Genomic DNA, 18,384 nt, shown 5'->3' on the forward strand with positions numbered 1-18,384 from the left:
CAGGCCCTGGAAATCTACATCTAGATCAAGATGATCCTTGGCCTTCAGGAGTTCCAACAGTCCCTAGAATGCACTGAAGGAGAACAGTGGCATTGTCAGAGCCTTGGGGCCCCTTCTCAAGGCTCTTGGCCCAGCAGAATCAGAGGCTGAACCAACCACCCAGGTGCACAATGCCCTGACCAGTAGGTGAGAAGGAGGCAGGTAAGGATGCCGTGTTTCTGCTGCAAATAAAAGGGGTGGGAAGGGCTTTCAGGCAATGGATTGACAGGCTACATTTTTCAAATTCAGCAAACCATTTGGAATGACACCAAGAATCCCAAAGGTTGACTAGGCGGTGAAATATGTGTGAGAATCAGAAGGAAACAAAAAGTCACAGAATAGTTGCCACAAGAAGAGGTAAAAACAGGGTTGAGTGAAAAAGATAAATGACAGGAGGGATTGCTATTAGATACTTGAAGAAATATGAAGAGAACACCTCAATTCTTTGAAAAATATTAATTACCATCTGGCGAATCTTTGCTTTACTTCCACTTGCTGTATTGGGTCTCTGTCAAAAGAATGAGCTAGAAGAATGAGCTGAGATGCATGTTTCATCTACCCTAAGAAATGTGTCTAACACCAGAAGTTATCTACTTGGTACACAGCAGCTAGGCTGCCTATCATGAGAATTTAAAAATTAAATCTTTATTTGTAAAAAAATCCCTTGCAGTACCTATTAAAATCCAGAAGGCACTTTTTATTTAGTTAGTTACTTATTTATTTTTGGAGACAGGGTCTCACTCTGTCACCCAGGCTAGAGTGCAGTGGCACGATCTTGGTTCACTGCAACCTCCGCCTCCCAGGCTCAAGCGATCCTCCCGCCTCAGCCTCCCAGTAGCTGGGACCACAAGTGCCTGCCATAATACGCGGCTAATTTTCGTATTTTTAGTAGATGGGTTTTCTCTATGTTGACTAGGCTGGTCTCGAACTCCTGGGCTCAAGTAATCCACCTGCCTTGGCCTCAGGAAGGCACTTTCAGATAAGAAGATTAAACTAGGTGAAGCACCTGAGTGATTGGCAGGGGGTGGGGGGGTGCGGGGGTACAAAATGAATCCCCAGGTCACCCAGCATCACAGGGCCATTCAGGGGGTAGAAGGGCCCCTGGGCTGAGACTGGCTCCTGAGACTTAAGGGACATTATTTGTACTTTCAGAGTTTCTATTAGTGCCCTGAGTACTGGCTTATCTTTGCAAGTTTACTAGCAGGTGGAACACGAGGTAGCAGGATTATGATGGCAATGACCTTGAGCACTGCGAACAGCCTGGGCATTTCTACTAGTCACTGCCATTCACCATGGTTCGCCCTGTGCTAATAACCTGGAGAGCCAGAAAATCTGAATCTGTCTTCTGAATGTCTTATCCACTCCCAGGATCTCAAACTCAAATGCCTTCCAGGGCCAAGTAGGAAACATAAATGAGAGAAGCATGCTGCACAGGAACCGAGATGATATATGCCTGGTCCACCATGGACGGCTCTGGCTACAGCTAACTGTGGTGGGCTGTTTGGGAAAGAAGACCCAGGCTACTATTCTTCTGGCTTGTTAAGAGAAACTGAAAGTAAAGACTTCTTTGCACAATCTCCTTTTTATGTTCTCAAGAAATTTAAAAATTTGTAAAGCATCATATGAGCCAAACAAATCATGTGTGAGGACCACATCTGGCCGCCAGACCACCAGAGTGCAAACTCCGGTCTAAATGATGCTGACGATTCAGACCCCCTGAAAACACCCAAACAGCTAAGTTTCATCTTGGTTTGAAGACCTCAATGGACTCGCTTGGCCTTAGCGATTCAGTCACGCATTCTCATTGGCACCACTCCCTTGCTCATTCGGTGAGTTAGCTAGAGGCCTGAAAATGACTAGACAGCTCAGACTGTGTGAAATTCCATGCACAACAAAGTAGACCCATAAAACTCCCAGTCACAGCCAGCAGAGGCCTGCCTTCCCACCCATGGACCTGGAGAGACAGTTGATCCGGTTTGTTCACTTGGCCTGATCCCATGGGAGGCTGTGGCACCCATTCCATGGAGCAAACCATGGCATTATCTGAAGTAAAGCAGAGTCTGGGGTCTGCCCTGCCCCCACCAGAGAGCTCCCTTCTGGCCTCGCCCACGAGGTGGGGTAGGGAAACAGTTTCCATGCCAAATACTTCTAACACATGCACGTAAACCCAGCAGATGGAACAGACAATTCTGGATCCCTGACGCCTCCAGACTGCTGGCTTTGGTTGGGTCATCATGAAGAGAACAGCTGCTTCCTCAATCATGACTACTGCACAGAACAGAGGATGCTGTTTTGATGACTTCTATGCAAGATATAGAAACAAGAGGGGAGTTTCCTGCCTTTTATTTCAAAATAGCCCAGGACAAATGAAGACTTCTTGTACCATAACACCACATTCAAAGGGAAAGCTTGATGGAGTTGGTTTTCTTAAATGTCACCCCACAGTGAGCAACCTACTTCTCTGCCCACAGGCCGTGATAAAAATGTCATCAGGGACCCATGCAGAGCAGCAAGAGACTTCTCTTTGAAACAGCAGCATGTGCACGACTGGGGACAAAACTAGGTGGTAAGGAGAAACCAGCTTTGGAGCAGAGGGACCTGGATTTCAAGCCAGGCTCTAGCCCATCACAAGTCACACTCTCTCAGGGACATGGCAGAAGCTCAGTTCCTGCCCAGTGAAGTGGGGCTAGTCACTCCCAGCTGGCTGTGCGATGAGCAGATGGAGAGAGAATGTATGCGGAGTGCTTGGCACACAGTAGGTGCTCAGAAAACGGCAGCACTCTAAAAACAGATAATTTCCATTATAAATGTATTTGTGCCTGGGTTCTTTTGGGCACATGGAATTAGTCTCCCTAATTCCACTACTAGGACAGCAGTGAGAAATTAAGGGCAGAGCCCAATCTCGAATGATCTCACCCTCCACTGGCTGAAGAAGGAAGACACAGACCATTTCCAGGAGTGGCTGGCTAGAGGCAAGCACAGTGTCAAAGGTGGCAGCGGGACGGGAGGGGGACACGTAATCAAGGCTGGCCTTCCAAGGCTATTCTTTTCCCTTTTAAACCATGTGGGGAAAAAATCTTCCATGTATGACGTCTTAAACACAACTTCCTCCCTACTAGGCACTTCCTTCATGCAACTGTTCTAGAGCTAAGTTCACCAGGCTTTTACTTATCTGATTTTCTTCTTCTTTTCACTCTTGCCCAAGGTCCTGAAAAGTCCTCCTGGTATCTTATTCTTGCATTTTATAAAGGTTTCCATCCTGATTACAGAGGGAGTGGGCATTGTTTAAAGTGTGAAGATTCATGTAGACTGTACCCATGTAAACCAAACACAGAAAAGCCAGCCATTCCCAACAGGAGCGCTGGACCGGACTTCTGACTGTACAGTGCATTTCAGAGACTCCAATGTAGACGGCCTGGACTACAACCAGCCCTCTGGTTGTAGTCACACAGCTCCTCTCCACAGTCAGAGTCCATCAGCATGCACAGATGTGGGGTAGATGGGGCCAGCACCGATGTGTTTATGCCTGGGTCTGATGAACTGGAGATCTATGCCCTCCATATTTGCCTTCATCCCTCAAAATGACTCTGCCCCCAGTTAGCTTCCAAAGAGATTCCTATTTAGAGCATTTATGGACCAAGCAAGACAAGAGCTACAGTTCAGCCCAGCTCTAAGCTACTCAACACACGGCATCAGTGTTAGCAGTGGACAGCATTTTAAGAAATAAGTCACATGATACTAGCTAGCTGAGGGACCTGGAACTCACCTTCCTTTCTCATGCCACACAATAGCCATCATTTTGAATGAATGAAGTAGAGGTAGTTCTTTATCTGATGCCCATGGAAAACATGGTCATTTCATCAGACCACGTATTTCCCATTCCAGCACAGTAGGAACAATGGTATAACCCATCAGGCCCAAATGGCCCAGAGCAGAACAGATCTGAATACATGAAAATGGGATTTCTGCAGGACCCAGCATGCAAACACACATGGGGCACTGGACATGGCAGAGTTGATGAGGCCAGTGGCCCCAGTGAACAAGGAGCTGGGGTTACAGGCTGCAAAGGGGCATGGCAGGGGCCTGCCAACCGTCATAAGATCTAGGGACAGCCTCTTCACTCCAGGCCCAGGTTCCCTCTGCCACAGCAGACATTCCTCCATCACCTTAGAGTCAACAAACTAATTTTCAATTTTGTGTTTTGGGAGCAGGAAGGTCCACTGTCTTGTCTTTCACCAGAATGCCTCCTCTGCACTTTTGGTTCCCTCAGATTTGGATTCTCCCCACACTGGGACACAGTCTCGTGTGCTCCTACCTGCAATGACAGCAACGTTCTGGGTCTGTGCTGTCCAACGTGAGAGGTGACCAGCGCATGCAACTATTGAGCATGTGACATGTGGCTAGTGCAACCAAAGAATGAAGTCTTCATTTCATTTAGTTTTAGTTAATTTAAATCGCCACATGTGGCTACACCTAACATACTCAATAGCCCAGGTCTGGAGTGCAGAGTATTCATGTGGAGAAGAGGTCAGTACATTTTTTTCCTGTAAAGGGCCAGGCAATAAATATTTTAGGCTTTGTAGACACCGTGGTCTGTAAATTCTACTGCTCTGGTGTGAAGGCACCCACAGATGTTACCTACACACATGGGTGTGGCTGTGTCCCAGTAAAACTTTACTAACAAATGTAGGCAGTGGGCCAGGTTTAGTTATCAGGCTATAGCTTGCCAATCCTAAAGTTGGGAGTTCAAACCCCAGAACAACTGCCCATGAGCTAAACGACCTTGGGCACTTTACCTTACAGAACCCTACATTCTTCATCTACAAAAGCAGTCACTTCTCAGGGTGGTTATATGAATTAACTGCGAAGCCTAACACACAGTGGCATTCAAAAAGTACTTGCTGGGCCAATGAAAACGGGAAAGAACTGGGTGCTTGGACTTGCACTATCCTATTTATTCCTCCTCCTCTGTTAAGTAGGTACTATTATTCCCAGTCCACAGATGAGAAAATCACAGCTCAGAGAAGTGAAGTGGCTGAACCAAAGTCAAAAGCCATCAAGTGGCAGCACTAGAACCCGGGGATTCTTTTTACTGGTTCTGTGCCCTACTCTCTCTTCTCTCAGGCTTTTCTAACTGACATCAGCCCTACCCAACATTCTGTCCAACTGTCTGGGCTCATCTGTACTGCCTCATACTATAAGAGGCTCCATTTATAAAGGAAATCATTAAGAAACACAAAATCAACCTTTTTTTCTTTTTTTTTTAAGGAATCTAAGACGTTGAACTCTACTAGTTCCTGTTACAGACACTGTTCTGGAGCCCATGTCACCAGCAGTAACTCACTGGAACACCTCTCACAAGGCAGCTCCCCTCTATCGTGCAGGGACCCAATGAGGTGTGGCATGCTAGACCATCACATGAAGTTCCGGCTGTGGCCCTTCCCCACGTCACCTCCAAAACTATAAAATGCTTCCCCCACCTTGGAGATGGGAGGTCAGAGAGATGCTCCCTGCAGTTCTTACCAGAGGTGCAGGGGCCTTCACATGGGCTGATGCAGCTCAAACATGAACTGAATGATGGCTTGTTTCTTCCCGCATTTGGCATGAAGACCCAGATCCCTCCCAAGTCTTCTCCTTATCTCCTCCTGCCTATCTCCTCCTCCATGTCTGCCAGGATCAGCCCTGAGCAGAGGAGAGGGCAACCTGGGATTGCTGTCTTCTCCTCCAGGGCCATAAGACACCAGTGGCTGTGACCACCATGCTGGCTCCAGTAGCAACCAGGGGGTAGGACAAAAATTGAGCCAAAGCTAAATCAGAGACGAGCAGTCAGCCACTCAGGGAACAAGTGCCTGGGTTCCAGCTCCCGCCTGTGCCTACACTCGGGGCTAGAAATCAGCCCTGTCTCCAACAGCGCCCAAAGCCTGGCCAGGCCAATGGCTGCCTCCCATAAGGGACTCCACCCTGGTTCCCCCAGGTTCCACTGATCCACCCAGAAACGGGCAGGATCAGCCATGCTCAGTCGTCGTCTTACAAACGCAGGGGAAGGGGTTGGCCAGGCAGGAAGCTGGCAGACCCAGTAGTTCGGTGAGCAGAGGAGCATGCCACCATGTCATGTCTCAGAACAACGACTTCCTGAAGTCGTGTAACATATAAGGACTTACCTGAACTTCACACATGCTTTTAAAAATCATTTTTTGGCCAGGTGCAGTGGCTCACACCTGTAATCCCAGCACTTTGGGAGGCCCAGGCAGGTGGAGTACCTGAGGTCGGGAGTTCAAGACCAGTCTGGCCAACATGGTGAAACCCCGTCTCTACTAAAAATACAAAAATTAGCTGGGCGTAGTGGCACACGCCTGTAGTCCCAGCTACTTGGGAGGCTGAGGCAAGAGAATCACTTGAACCCAGGAGGTGGAGGTTACAGTGAGCCGAGATCACGCCACTGCACTCCAGCCTGGGTGACACAGCGAAACTCCGTCTCAAAAAAAAAAAAAAAAAAAAAAAATCTTTTTTTTCCCCAAAGCAAGTTAGAACTCATTTTCCTGTGGTCTATCACATACTCTCCTGAGCCTAAGTGTCTGATCCCCTCTCTGCTCCAACTTGTGGCCATACAGCTCTTTCACTCCAGTTTGCTGCTCAACTTTTGGCCTATGTGGACGCACCCAGGCCAGATCCTCTTTTACTTTCTTTTCTAACAGGTGAAGGCATGTGCTAACCTCCCCAGGAATGAGTTGAATAGAGAGGTTTACTGTTAAAATCAAAACCATCTGCGGCTAACTTACTCACTTTCTTCTTCCCTCAGGAGTAAATGCAGATGAGCAAAACCCTACCAGCCCTGGAAAAGACACCCCACAAAGCCAAGATGGGCTGCTAACTGCAGTTTTGCCTCTGCCTCTGCACAGGTTCAGCATTTTTCTTAATTCTCCTCTTCTGGGCCCAGGTCACATGCCACAGTCAATGGGGCCTGGAATCTGGGCTGGCATCTGAGGGCAGCGGAGGCCTCAGGCGCACTGGCCTCCAGGAGTCAGGTGACTCAGGCCCGCCATTCTCGAGTGTCTGTGTCAGCAGCTTCCCCCTGCCTTTGAGAACACCGGTGAGAACAGGCTATGACAGAGCCCAACAGGCACGGAAGCTCCTTCTTCCATCGCACCAACATGGTTAGGGGCCTGTTTTTCCCTTTAAAGAAAAAATAGTCTTACACTGAATCGGACTGTTTCAACTCACACACCAGAACTTTGACTTCTTTAGTTCCAGTGCAGCACAGGCAAGAGGTTCTAGAAGCTCTTGGGAATCCCAAGTGCCCCCGCTAAATGCGAGAGTTTTGCCTAAAAATAAACAAAGACCACATCACTCTGGCCAAGGCGGCACTTGATGAAAATTCTCAGAGGCTAGTCTCATGCTTCTCCAGGAAGGTCACTCCTAGGTCAAAAAGCTGGGCCCCTGGGCAGTGGCGCCCCGAAGGTGGGCCTTCTCCCAGCACTTCGTCCTTCCCTTTACTGCCATCCTGACCTAGATCAGCTCCGCTCCCCTCTGAAATCTACACTCTTCTCACCCAGGCTCCAGGTCTCCCAGATTCCCTGACGCAGTCTCATGCCGCTCTCCTGGTCTGGAATATCTCCTCCTCCCCATTCTTCATCTGTCTAAACTCCTACTCATTCCTCAAGGCTCAGGTCAGCTGTCACCCCCTCCAGGAAGCCTTCCCTGCCCTCCTCTCTTCAGCTCAGTTAGAGAGACCTTCTATGACTTCCAGAGGACAGTGTGACTCACCAGTACCTTGTGTAAACATATCTTCATTCATTTATTACACTGTGTCTGGCACATAGTAGAACCTCAATAAACACCTGCAGTCTGACTGTCCATAACATGAGCTATGAACTCCCTAAAATCAGTTCGGTAGATGCATCTCTGAATTCCTCGGGGCCTGACGACGTGCCTGACACACAGAGTAGATGTTACTCCATACTGATTGAATTGCACTGAGCCTGGGGGCCACCGCCATGGCAGGTATGTTCTGTGCTTATCACAGGAACAGTGACACACCCAAGGACGACACAGTGGGCAGGGATGACACACTCCACCTGGCAGATGAGTTCTGTCACATCCATGAGACCAGAGGCAGCCGAGACACCTCGGAGACCTCCCTTATGCAGCCCTCGCTCACAAAGCTTCAGGATCTCATCGTCCTAGCAGAAGGTCTGCTTCAAGGCCACCCATGCCCAGCCACCTTAGTGGTTCCTCTGAGAGAATGCTCTAGGACCAGCCCCAGAGGGGAGGGGCTGCCACAGTCTGGAGTCAGGGCCCCCTCCCAGAACCTAGTAAACAGCATGAGTCTTCACACCCCACACAAAGGGGTCTCCCTCAAAGCTACCCAAAGTGCAGCAGGAAATCTCATGAGTCAAGACTGTCCATCCTGTTCACCCCACAGGATGCCAGCCAGCCCTAGACTCATGAAGAGTGATGCTCACCAGACCCAGGGAATAGACGCGTCAGGAGTCAGAGGCCTGCACCAACAGAAGCCCAGGTGGCGCAGCCTGGACCCTTCCCTCTGTCCTCCAAGCCAAGGGCTCCTTTCAAAGCTTCAGCAAGCTTAGATGAGCTCTTGCTCCTGCAGACACTGAGGTCAGGTTCAGGTGGCGAAGGGATCTAGAAGCAGTCAGAATCACACCGCAGGCTGAGCGGGGGCCAGGCGCCCCAGCTGCAACCACATAACCTGCACCCAGAAGATGCTGACTCCAGGTGTCCAAGGCAGCTCCCCCAACATGAGAGGAATAGCAAAAAACAAAGGTGCCCACTGCAAAGCATCTAAACAGAATCCAAAAGGTAGTAAGTGGGCCCCTCACTCTCAGTCTAGGTAGGGGTGCAGCCATTAATTCCTTGGTTTCCAAAGAATTCATTTACAGAAGTGTGGGTCGCAGCAGAGCCAAGATGGTGAGGCCACATCACGACCCATACATGCATTTAACTTTCTATGCTTAGGACCAAAACTAAATCACTTTTGGTAAACAAAGATTTAGTTTCCTAAAGAGAAAACTTAAAAGATTTCACCAGTCTCAACTCTTGGTAACAGACACACTGCAAACTAAACTGTAATGCATACTTCCAACTTTTCCTCCCAAGAAAACCCTGCGCTACCTGAGAGAGGAGGATGCTGGAGGAGAAAAGGCTCTATCTGCCCCAGCCTGACCCGTCCAGCCAAGCCCAACTCCAGCTGAAGTCCCCTCTGCTCTGTCCTGTATCTTGTCACCACTGACTGACCTCCTCAGGACAACCTGCCTGACTCCCGTCCTTCCGGCCCTTCTTCAGTCCTCACAACAGCACACGATTGCCACAGGCTGGGTGAGATATTCACTAATGTTTGGGGAGCTCTAAGTGTCCCCACGTGTGGTCTCATTCAGGGCCCTGAACCTATGGGTTGGGGTTGCTGTCAGCACTGCCATACTCCAGATGAGGGAATGGGGGCCAGAGACAGTCGCCTGCTCAAAGGCACAAGGCATGGCCAACAAAGGGCAGACCTGGGATTTGAACCCAGGCTTCTGATTCCAAAGCTGAATGCTACTTTTGCCCTCAATGATACAGAACTGGGTTTCACCTAGATTCTGTCCAAAGTTCCTCTGTGATGCCAAAGAGTCCCCATTCTTCCTGCAACCACAAGAAGCACCTGGTTGGCATGCAGCTGACCACGAGCTTTGCAGCAGAAACCCTGCTCGCCCAGTCACACTCATCTCCTACCTGGCATCGCTCTGCAAGGCACTACGCCTGTTGCAAGGGTCTTCTCAAACAAGCTCTAAACTGATCTTCCTAAAAATGTTGGGTGGCAGGACCAGCAAGGTGAGAAATCGGAGGCCCAGAGAGGGTTACAGGGCAAATTAGGTCCAGCAAGTAGGCAGTCTGTGCCCACTACCTTCCAGCCAGGAAATTCAATCGTGTGACCGCCAAAGGGATTCCATGGGAGAACGGTTCCTACGGCCCGGTCCTCACGATCATGCCACAGAGAGGCTTCCCTGCATCCCGCTCTCCTTCTGGAGACTCAAAATCACAGACACCTCTTTGCCCCTGGGGCTCAGGAGCCAGGCTCCCTCTCCTCACCCAGATCATGGAGAGAGTCAGCTGCAGAGAACTTCTTTCCACCTCCAAACATGCAGAGAAGCTGCTCCCAGCCAGCGGACTGAAACTCCCTCCGCTCCCAGGCCCATGGCCAAGACCAATGCCAGAGCAAGGGGAATTCCAGGCAGGGCCGGAGGCCTCTCCCAGCTGGGCTTTGTCTGTCAGGGTGCTTCAGGCTTCAGCCAGAGGGCAGCCTGGGAGGGAGGGTGGCCTCCACGAGGTGGGGGCAGGCAGCAGCAACTGGAACCTGCATAAGCCACCTCTCCTGCACAAGGCACAGTCCAGCTGCCAGGACACACAATGGCCCCAGACAGGACCTGTACAAACCCAGCTATCCAGGAGCTCGGGGGCCCACCCACGCCCCCTCCTAGAAGTTGCAGCATGGCACCCGGACAGGAGCTGCCAGGGAACGCCCACTGGGCAATGCACATGTCTTACAGCAGGAACTCTCCTCCCCTGGTGAGCACTGGATGGAAAAGCAGCAGGGTGTGGTAGAAAGAATACAGGACTGAGGTCAGCTGGGCCAAGTTCAAATCCCAACCTCCCCTCTCAACCTGGGGTGAGTGATTTCTCCAGGCAGCATGTCTTCAGCAATGAAATTAGGCTAGTCCCTGAGCCATAGGTTGTGCCGAGGATTAAATGAACTAATGAAGTAAAGTGCCCGGCTCCACGCTGGACATCCAGCAGATGTCCAATCAATGTCTGCTGAATGAATATGGAAATTGCAGCCCTGAGGAAACACCAATTCTCTTCTCCCTTCACTCAGCCCAAACCCAACTCCCCACAGCGGGGGGAAGAGCCCTTATTCACTACTCACCACCACCACGACACAGCCAGGCAGACTGACACTTTTGGCATAGAGGCCAAAACCTTTTTCATCAAACTCACCTTTACAAGGTTTCAGCACCTTCCATTGGGGCTGGTGGGTGGGGACGGGGATGGATAGCATGTTTCACTTGGCAAATGAACTCTCTGAGCAATGATCAAGTTCACCTGTTGGTCTATGCTAAAGCAGGCTGTCCTGCAAGCAAGAATAAGGTTCCACATCATGAGAGCACAGCAGTAGGGCAGGGACTCAGGAGACAGAGGCTGCACCTTTGAGAACTGGCTACAGGACCCTGGGAGATTCACCTCACCTCTTAAGGATCAGACCTCTCTTCCAGAAGTTTACATCAGCAGGCCCAAGAAGCTCTCGCTCTCCAAGCACCCTGGCCATTCTAAACACAATTCTATGAAATGTAATCCTGAGTATGTTCACAGGAAGACAGGCTCTGAGCTGTCAGGGACAACCAAGTGCCTGATAGAGTGACACTCACTGCAAACCTGGGTGAAAAAGACTCACCACTCACTGAGAGTTGCCAGGATATGCCCTGGAACCTAACTGCATCTTTCCTCCCCTGAGCCCCAGGGGCACAAACCCCCAAAAGGAACAAGACCACTAGGACCGTGGGGAGGAAGGGCCTGCATGAGAACTACCCTGACACCACAACCTGAGTAAAATCTGCCCCCTTCAATCTGGAAAGAAAGTGGTTCAGAGGGACTGTGCTGAATCTTGGCCCAGCAGAAACAGAAATGACCTCGAGGATGCCCACAGCAGACACTTCACCTAGGGATGGTGCCTTTCAGATGCCACTTCATCAAGACATAGCAGCAGTAGCAGCAGAATATGCCAATAGGTTTGCTCCACTCCTGAATATGAAAGCCCCCAATCTCCTGCTAAGGAATAGGGAAACTAAGGAACAGACCCCTAGGTATGCATGGGGTCTATTACAGCCCTCACTCCTCAGTCTTGGATGCACAAGAGAATCGACTCAGGAACTTTAAAGATACCAGTGCGGGGTTGTTGCCCTCCCTCCCCAATATTGTGATGTAATTGGGCCTGAATGCAGCCTGGGCATCTAGATTTTTTTTTTTTTTCAACCTTCCCGGGTGACTCTAATGTGCAGCCAAGGTTCAGAACCACTACGCTAGCTTCTAGAAGTTCCAGCACTCTCCTACAAACTCTTCAGGGGCAGAAAGGACAGCATGCCCAGCCAGGCAGGCCTTGCTAGAGATAGGTCTCCTTAATTCTTCCTTCAAAACACACGCACACTCACACACCCCCGCCCCCAGAACCAACCTGCAAAGAGCCATCTGTCTGAGACAGAATGCAGGGCCGCTGCCCAGCCCTGGCTGGGGCATACCGAGTTCAGCCACACTGGAGGATATACAATTGTGTTCAGTGACTTGATTACTTTAGGCACATGAACAAAATATGATATTGTACAGACCTGGAGTGGCAAACACCACATCATAATTTACTCTGAGACATCTGAATTACAAACGCAAAAAGAAAAAAAGTTGGAAACGCTTTTAAGAATCTCTTTGAATGGAAAACGGAATCTGAATAAATGGCGGTGCTTCCAGTGGGCTGCCAGGTTTACTTCCTGTTTCCCCCAGAAGGTCACCGGAAATGTTTTCTTGTGAATCTGCCTTTTCTGAGACTGAAGCAAAACATCTCAGCCTCCCAAACTATGGCACTACCTTTGCTCCTATAGTACATACAGATTGCAATCACTCCAAAAAAAAAAAAAAAAAAAAAAACACACACACACACACACACAGCCATAGGAAAGGGGAGTGGAGGGGAAAAGGCAGTTAAAAGTTCTAGGTTTCCCTGTGGTGTTAACAAGACTAAATAAAATTTCTGCTTTGAAATAAAACAGAACCCAGTGCCTCTATCGTATGAATACACAGCACAGCGTATAGAAAGCAAGCAGGCTCTGAAGGGATAGAGCTCCTTCCTGGCTTTCTGCCTTCCGGCTATGTGGCCTTGGGCCAGTTACTTGGCCTCTCTGAGCCTCGGCTATAACTGCAGGTTTGCTTTGAGAATTAGAAAGTGTATACACAGCCCAGGGCCCTGGGTGGGCCTTCAACAACCAGTGGGTGCTGCTATTATTCTTTGAACAATCTGCACCCATTTCAGCTAAATCCTTGGGAATCACATTATACCAGCGCAGGGGAAGAATCTGTTTCTTTGTTTAATGAGAGAACAAAAAGAGTGAGTGGAGAAGTCAGGAGTTAGCCTGCCACCACATTCTGGGGTCAAATGGGCTGTTTACCAACATGATTTGCTTTCACCCTCCTGAGAGTGGCACCATGGAAAAAGTCCTTCCCGAGACTTACAGATGCCCAAGAGGCAATGTGGTTTCCATGATATTCCAGCATGGTCTGGCCAGGCTGTCCCCCATCCCCCATGCAAAAGCCAGCTTCCCCGTGCAGCCCCCACAGCAGGAGAGAGGGAGAACCATTAAAGAAGCGGGGGTGCCTGTCACACTTCTCTGTAACCCCTGACGTGATGTGAAATTCTACAAGGTAGACCCTTTGAAATGCAAAATCTTCCAGAGTCCTTCAAATGTGTTTTTATTTTCTCGGGTTCCTAAGGCTGCTTTCAGATCCACCCATCAGTATTTCCCCCTCTCAATCAACCCACATTTAACAAAAAAAAAAAAAGAAAGAAAGAAAAGAAAAAACAAGAAAAACCCAAGGACGTCTCTATTTTTCAGAAAAGCTCAAGTATCTCCAATCACTGTGAGGAGAAAGAAAATAAAATCTTCAGCTCCAGCCTCCTTGCATCACTCCAAGACACCCAGAAGCCAAGTTTCCTCTGGAAGATTCCCTCCCATCCTAGCCAGCACAGCAGTCTGTTGCTCAGATCTGAGAACTTTCTGAGATAAGAATTCGAGTTCCCCCGACCCAAGTTCGGTAAGGTTAAGACAGGCACCACCAAAACCACAACCCGCAATACACCAAGCCCAAATCTTGCCCCAAAACCCGGTGCACAGGAGGTTTGGATTAAGCATCAAAGAAGTTACCTTAAAGTTGTTTGGCAAAGAAAAATACTTCACTGTAAGAAGAACCCTAGGGAACGGTAAATTGCTTTTGAATATGGACTTTTCAGTGGCGCAGTCATTAATCATGTTAATGTAAACTGCGCTACAACAAAAATTTTCTAAGCAAGTCTCAGGGCACATCAGCATATCTAAGCCTCTGGGTTTGTTTCCAAAGTTCACATCCCGGCAGGCAATGAAACTGCTGTTAATGGGGTCAGCTATTACAGTGCTGTCCCCAACCTTGGGCCATAATAAAGGTGACTCAGCCATCCAGAAAAAAACTCTCAAAGTTACGCAGGAAACAAACAAATTAATCAGAGAAAGAGAGTCAATGATTTTTGGAAGGTGTATTCATTGGACAAGTTTAAACAGAAACTCTCCCTGGATGATCGGACTGACACTTCAGGAAGGAGTTGAGGGACAACAATCAACACTCCTCCCAGCACCCAAGTCCCCTGGCCAGACCCTTTGTGGAGTGGAGGGGAGGGCAGCAGCCGGATGAGGCGAGGAGGAGAGTCCAGCAGAACTAAGCTTCACTGAGCCCCGCCAGCTCCAGCCATGTGCTTCGGGTTGGCAACAAACTGGTTCTTTCAAGAGAAGAAGAGTCTGACAAAAAGGACAGCTGCAGCAAAGCAGAAGCTAAGGGTAAAAACCTCTCCAAAGCCCTATAAGGATTCTCCCCTAAAGTTAAACAAACAAAACACCATTGGGGTTTGCAAGGACTAGTTAATCTATTAGTCTTCCCCTTGCTGGATCAATTAAAGAGAGTCCCTCCACATCTGGTTTCCATAGAAAACCGAAACTTGTATTATCAGCACATTACATAACAAATTATGCCTGCAGGTTTCTTTTATTACACATCAGAGAGGTGTGCGTGGTGGTGGTAATGATGGGGGTTGTGCCGATCTGAGAATTTGCTTATTTTAGTCTTTTTATTTAAGGGTAAGAACAGAAAGTTTTCCATACAATGCGCAATTTAACTGCAGAAAGTCACGCCACCCAAATAAAACATCAACTGAACAATCCGAAGGTGGGCCCAGAGCTCAGTCTTCAGAGCCCAAGGCAAGGAGTGAGAAGGCTGTGCTTTTTAAAAGAGCTCCGCAGCGTCCCCTGCTGCCAGCTCCTAATATTTAAACACGGCTCGCTCTCTGGCCTCCAGAAGGGGAGGAGAGCAGGCTGGCCCTTCCTGAGCTTCAATCAAGGGTCAGGCGCCTGCTCACTGGACCCGCTTAAAGGAACCCAAGCCCGCTAGGCTTCTATAGGGAGGATGGGGAAGCTAGTGGGGCAGTAAGGGAATCAACAAGGGGAAAGAGAAAGACTAAAACATGGAGACAGAAAGGGCCCAGGAAATAAGACCAGAACTTCCCATAAAATGTCAATTAAGCGTAACCACCACAATGACAAAAAGGTATCATAAAGCTCTTTCCAAAAGAACTTTATGAACTTCCAAAATGCTATGTGCAACATACCCCAAGTTGAAAAGAGAAGGGGGAAACTGATTGAAAACATTATGAACCAAGACAGTGGAATGCTCTACTTTGTCCTGAGAATAATGGAACATTCAAGTCCACTTCTGCGGCAATGAGGTTGCTAGTTTCTATTTAAAAACTTGTCTTTGATATCAAAATGACTGCACATGAATCTCACCTTCCCAAAAGAAAATAGGAAGTAGTTGGGCAACATCATTTGAATTCAAATAGCTTCGTTCTCTGAAGGAACGTTTGGAAGAAAAAAATACAGGCCTTCCCCACGCCTCTCCTTAGCTTTCTAACCTGAAAAAGCGCCTGGAAGCTGGATCGGCACACTCCCAGGTCGCATGATGGGTGACAGCCGAGTGCAGACAGAGTCAAGGGCTACCAATCCTGATCCAAACCTTCTCCCACTGAATGGGACGATCAATTGGGACAAGCAGCTGTTTATGTAGTCCACAGCTAAAGGTGGGGTGGGGGACCCTGTAGACCTGCAATTCAGTATCAAAACTGTAACTGACACACGTTACTCTTAAACAGCTAAATTAAAATGAAACCAAAATCTGGCCTAATACGGAACAGTCAGTTTCACCTGGTCGGCTAACTCCATTCCTTCCCAATTCCTCAAACCAGGTGGCATCTTTTAAACGAGTCCAGGATCTGGAGCAAGGAGGAATCTCCCTGCCAGCCGGTGGGGACTGCTGGGAACACATATGCTAGCATGTCATTTGGAAGTCTGCTAATATGTTGTAAGCAGCACAAGACGCTTGCCTGGCTTCCCAGGCCAATAAACAATGCCATTCCAACTCCTGCAGCAGTCAATAGGAAACAGTCTCTTTTCTCCACCATCCAACAATTCAACAAACATTTGTTCCTGTTGAACAACCGTCAGCCTGGCTCCATCTGCACCCGCTCCAGCAAGGCGAGCGCAGCGGCACAAATGCCCACCCCAGGATCCCAGACCCGGAATGCAAGCCATTCCGGGGGCCACTTTCCTAACACCACCGAGTCCAGAGATTGTACCGTATGGAAGACTCGTAGTGTGGCCTATAGGAGGCAGAATCCCATTCATCAAACGCTGCAAAGAGCTTTTCTTTGTTCACCATCGTCCTAAGTACAGTACGTGTTAATGAGCCTGGGCGGTCAGATGGAAGGAGCTCGGCTTCAGGGGGCGTCCGAACGCGAGGGACCCAGGCAAACCTGTCCGTGCGGTTCGTCGCTGCTGCGGCGCCCCGGCCCGAACCACGAGCATTGTTCCCCAAGTCCGAAGACGGGGGTGGAGAGCTGGGGGCTGGGGGACACGGTGGGGGGCGGGGGAGCGAGAACACACTTGGGACAACACAAACCGCAAACCCTCCCCGGATTCTGGGTGTCCTCGATTCTTTCGTCTCTGCCCCACCAAGAGAAACCCTGAGCGCGTAACCTGCCTCCCACGGGCTTGCAAAATCCAAGACAGGCAAAAATGTGACTTGACCAGTGTGCCTGTGCCGGACGGCCGTTCTCGCCATGTGCAAAAGCCACGCCGACGCGGACGCCCCCACTCACAAGCCCCAGCCGTGGCCTCCCTGCGGGCTTCCCCCGCCCGGGACAGAATGCCCCCTTCACCACCATCCTGACCGCCCCGGACAGTCCAGCAGCAGCGGAGCCCGCCGCCTCGCGCCCGCATCCCGGGGGTGACGGGTGCAAACTTCCGCGAACAAAAGAGTTGTCTGCAAACGATGCGGGAACTTCGGGGCGAATGGGGACACCCGGCTCCCGAGACTCCGCGCCTCCTCCGCAGAGGCTAGTCAAGGCTCAAGTCGAGACGCGGAGACGACACCCCCGGACGCAGCAGTCCCCGCGCCCGCCCGCCCGTCCTGGCCTGGGGAGCGCAGACTTTTCCGCCGCAGCCAGGCTTGTTCGTCCCCATGCCTGTGCTCTGACAAGTCTCACGCCTGCATCAGGGGCGAGACCGAGCGCCCGGAGAAACCGCCCGACCCAATCCAAACGCGAAACAAGGCAGAAAAAAAGACAACCAGCAACACTAGTAAAAAAGAAAAAAAAAAAAATAGGCAAGCCCATTGCACACGCGAGCCAGGCTCCCTCCAGCCGGCAGCCGGGACGCACACGGCCCGGACCTCGCTCGGGGCCAGCCCCCCGGCCACCGCCGCCGCCGCCCGGCCCCGGGTCGCTTACTGTGCGCGGCGGGGCGCTCCGGGCGCGGACCCCGCGCCGTCACCGCCAGCGCTCGCCAAGTCTTTCGGGCTGCCCGCCGCGCGTCCGCCGCGCGCACGCTCGCCTGCCGGCGCCGAGCGCTTTGTACGAGCGGCTCCCGGGGAGGAGGAAATCGACTTGTCACTTCCTGAAGTATTTGCAACTCGTCCCTTTAACCGGCACCGGCCAGGCCGCCCGCGCCCGCCGCCGCCGCGGGGCCGCCCGACAGCGGCTGCGTGAACTCGGCCCGGCGCTCAGCGGGCTGCGTCGCGGGCCCGGGCGGTAGGCGCGGCGGCGGCGTGCAGGAGGCAGGCGGCGTGCGGCGGCGGCGGCGGGCGAGTGTGCAGTGCGCGCAGCCGCCGATGGGCGGGGAGTGGGGGCTCGCGGCGCGCCGCGGGCGGGGCTAGAAGGCGTCCTGCGGGCTCCGCCGCGCGCCGCTCGCCGCGCTCGCGCCTGCGAGGCCCCGGGACGCGGGAAGTGGCCCCGGGCCTGCTCCGCGCCACCACGGCTGCCCGGGCCCCGGGCCAGGGGCCCTACGGGCTTCTCTCCCCGCCCCCCGCACGAGCCGGGATGAAAACGCTGGGCCACATAGGCTTCAGGCGTGCAGCTTCCGGGTTGTTAGGTGCCGAGGTTTAAAAGAAACGGTCACTTCAGTGGCGTGCAGGACAGCGGGCGGATGGGGTCGCGGCGCGGGGGGGATCTTGAAGTGT

The 18,384-nt window shown here is 51.0% G+C and overlaps 1 protein-coding gene across 3 annotated transcripts in view; it reads right to left on the reverse strand.

Moving 5' to 3' along the window:
* The window catches only part of FAM53B (family with sequence similarity 53 member B), a 124,571-nt gene extending 106,578 nt beyond the window's left edge, over positions 1-17,993 (reverse strand). The window contains exon 1 of one of the 3 annotated variants that reach the window (XM_015148393.3): positions 17,657-17,993. The gene's annotated coding sequence lies outside the window, so the exon portion shown is untranslated. Of the gene's footprint in view, positions 1-9,765; positions 10,479-17,656 lie in introns of those variants that run through there. The other 2 variants (XM_077944914.1, XM_077944915.1) reach the window with 2 other exon arrangements.
* Positions 17,994-18,384: the final 391 nt, after the last annotated feature.

The sequence above is a fragment of the Macaca mulatta genome, chromosome 9, assembly GCF_049350105.2.
Source record: "Macaca mulatta isolate MMU2019108-1 chromosome 9, T2T-MMU8v2.0, whole genome shotgun sequence".
Classification (NCBI taxonomy): domain Eukaryota; kingdom Metazoa; phylum Chordata; class Mammalia; order Primates; family Cercopithecidae; genus Macaca; species Macaca mulatta.